General features: G+C 47.9%; 1 long non-coding RNA gene across 1 annotated transcript; it reads right to left on the bottom strand.

Annotated features, from left to right (window-relative positions):
- Window positions 1-490: 490 nt before the first annotated feature.
- LOC106002365 lies at window positions 491-1,832 on the bottom strand. Its single transcript, XR_001175918.1, has 3 exons — window positions 1,600-1,832; window positions 863-974; window positions 491-562 (listed from the first exon to the last, which is right to left on the bottom strand). It is a non-coding gene; the product is annotated as an uncharacterized LOC106002365 (long non-coding RNA).
- Between the last annotated feature and the right edge of the window lie 1,089 nt (window positions 1,833-2,921).

Raw genomic sequence — 2,921 nt, 5'->3', positions numbered from 1 at the left:
TGGGGCTTGAACTCAAGTGTCTGGGCACTGTCCCTGAGCTTTTTGTGCTAAAGGCTAGTGCTCTAGCACTTGAGCCACAGCGCCAATTCCAGTTTTCTGGTGATTAATTGGAGGTAAGTCTCATGGACTTTCCTGCCTGGGCTGGCTTTAAATCACGATCCTCAGATCTCAGCCTCCTGAGTTGCTGGGATGACAGGCGTGAGCCACCAGTGCCTGGCTCACATCTTTTTCTTGAGCTCACATATACATGGCTTCACAGGAGAAAAGGAAACTTTTTTTTTCTGGGGTAAGGGGGGGCGGGGGGACCTTGAATTTAGGGCCTGGGCTCTGTCCCTGAGCCTCTCTCAAGGCTAGCGCTATACCATTTGAGCCACAGCCTGTCTGTTTATATGGTGCTGAGAAACTGAACCAAGGGCTTCATGCATGCTAGGCAAGCACTCTACTGTCAAGCCACATTCCCAGCTAAAAAGGAAACATTGAAGATCTTTTCTCTGATTACCTGGAGCAAGCTTATTTCTTGCTTTAGCTTCATGACATGATTTTCTGCCTTTACAGCTCGTTTCTGTTGTCCAAAAAAATAAGCACAGTTATCACTGACAGCACATTCTCAGTACAGGAGACTTATTATCCTGATGCGGCCTTCCCTAGCTCCACCTCTATGGGCAGAGCCTCCAGGACATCTATCCCCAGCACCTGGGCTCTACCCTGGTTCACGGATGGCCTTAGAACCACCCACCCTGGGGTAGAGAGTACCCACAATGCCAAGGGATGCTAGTCCACTAGACAGGCCCAGTGGGCACACAAGCACCGTTCGAGGTGTGCCCTGCCCAGCTGGCTAGCCCAGAGCCAGAGCCCTCCGTACCGTCATCAGCTCAAGGTTCTGTTCTACTTGCTGGACCACTGACTCCAGGTCATGGAAGTCACTCTCCTCCTTGATCATCTTTGCCTCCAACTTCCGCTCAAGCGTCCTCACCCTTGTAAAGGAAAGGTCTGAGTTGAGTTCATGCAATCACTTTATTTCTCTTTTTATTGGTTGTGAGGCTTGAACTCTGGGCCTGGGCGCTGTTCCTCATCTCTTCAGCTCAAGACCAGCACTCTACCACTTGAGCCACAGCACTCTTGTTTTTTGGCAAGTAACTGGAGATCAGACTTTCATGGACTTTCCTGCCTGGGCTGGCTTTGAACTGTGATCCTCAGATCTCAGCCTCCTGAGTAGCTAGGATTACAGGCATGAGCCACCAGCACCTAGCCATGCCATCATTTTCAAGAACACTTTTAAAGACACTTTAACTTGGGTTAGTGGATAAAACACACTGAGAATCTAACCCCATAGGTTGAACCTCAAGCAGAGGTGAGGCAGCAGGGCCTCTTGAACCACTGTGCTGGGATCCCAACAGAAGAAACGGGGCTGCCTTGGCTGCAGCTCCCTGGAGTTGTGCTGATTTGGGTCTTAATGCTCAAAGATACTTGCGTATAGAGGACAAGAAGTGTAGCTGGTGTTAAGAGATTTACAGGGTAGCTGGGTACTTCGATATCACTTAGAAACCATGTTCCCTGAGTGATAGAGTTAAGTTCACTCCTGACTAAAAGCTTACATACATTTCTGTTTGGCTTTCAGAGAAGCTCTGAACCTCATTCAGCTTTCTTCTTAGCTTAGAATTTTCATCCTTCAACTGTAGAGAAAGAAAATCCTGATTAAAAAGCCCAGTATGCCTCACAACTTTTCTTGTGGTGCTGGGAATGGAATCTAGGACCCTGTGTATGTGAGGTAAGTGGTCTCCTTACTGAACCACACCCCAGGCAGAAATATCTTTCCTCAGAATTTTTTTTTTTTTTTTTGGTTAGTCATGGGGCTTGAACTCTGGGCTTGGGCGCTGTCCTTGCACTCTTCAGCTCAAGGCAAGCGCTCTACCGCTTGAGCCACAGTGCCACTTCCAGTATTCTAGTGTTTTATTGGAGATAAGTCTCACGGACTTTCCTGCCTGGGCAAAGGCTTTGAACCATGATCCTCAGATCTCAGTAGCTAGGATTACAGGCATGAGCCATCGGTGCCCGGCCTTTCCTCAGATTTTGGACTCAGGGTCTTTTGTTTGCTAGGCAGGTGCTCTACCACTTGAACCTTTTTATGCTTTATAGTTGAATTTTTTGATAGGGGCTTGCCAGTCCTGAGACTCGAACTCAGGGCCTAGGCACTGTTCCTTAGCTTTATCACTTCAAGGCTGGTGCTCTACCACTTGAGCCATAATTCCACTTCTGGCTTTTTGCTGGCTTGGTAGATATAAGAGTCTCATAGACTTTCCAGTCTGGGCTGGCTTCAAACCAGAATTCTTATATCTCAGTCTCCAGAGTAGGGTTACAGATGTGAGTTACAGTGCCCAGCAGGGCTTGCATTTTTTAGTGTGGCTGGTCTCTGGGGACATGTTCCTACTACCCAGTGCATCCTATGTAACTATTATAGGAACATGCAACCATGCCAGGTTCATGGATGGAGACAGAGTATTGCAAACTTTCTGCCTGGCTGGCCAGGAACCTTGATCCCCTAGCTGCCACCTCCCAAGTAGCCAAGATTACGTGTGTAAGTCATCACACTTTACCAGAACTGATACACAGAAATACCCTAGGTCGATGGAATCAACACACAGCATACTTAGGGAGAATGACCTGTGGCCACAGACTCCAATTCTTCCCACAGAAGTCTTGTAGGGTGATTGTTATTGAAACCTCTACTTCATTTAGGATGCTCAACAAGACGTCCATGTCATGGACGTGTCCATGTCATCCTCTTCTGATAACCCAAGCTGCCTGGAGCCAACCAGCTCTTAACCCTCAGCACTCATCACTGAGGTTTATACCAAAATCAACCTGAGTTAGCCTTCCCCTTGGAGAAACTGCTTTCTTGTCATTCCTGGGGCTTGAACTCA

Source organism: Dipodomys ordii, unplaced genomic scaffold (genome assembly GCF_000151885.1).
Source record: "Dipodomys ordii isolate 6190 unplaced genomic scaffold, Dord_2.0 Scaffold8575, whole genome shotgun sequence".
NCBI classification, from domain to species: Eukaryota; Metazoa; Chordata; class Mammalia; order Rodentia; family Heteromyidae; genus Dipodomys; species Dipodomys ordii.
This window is presented reverse-complemented; position numbering and strand designations above follow the sequence as displayed.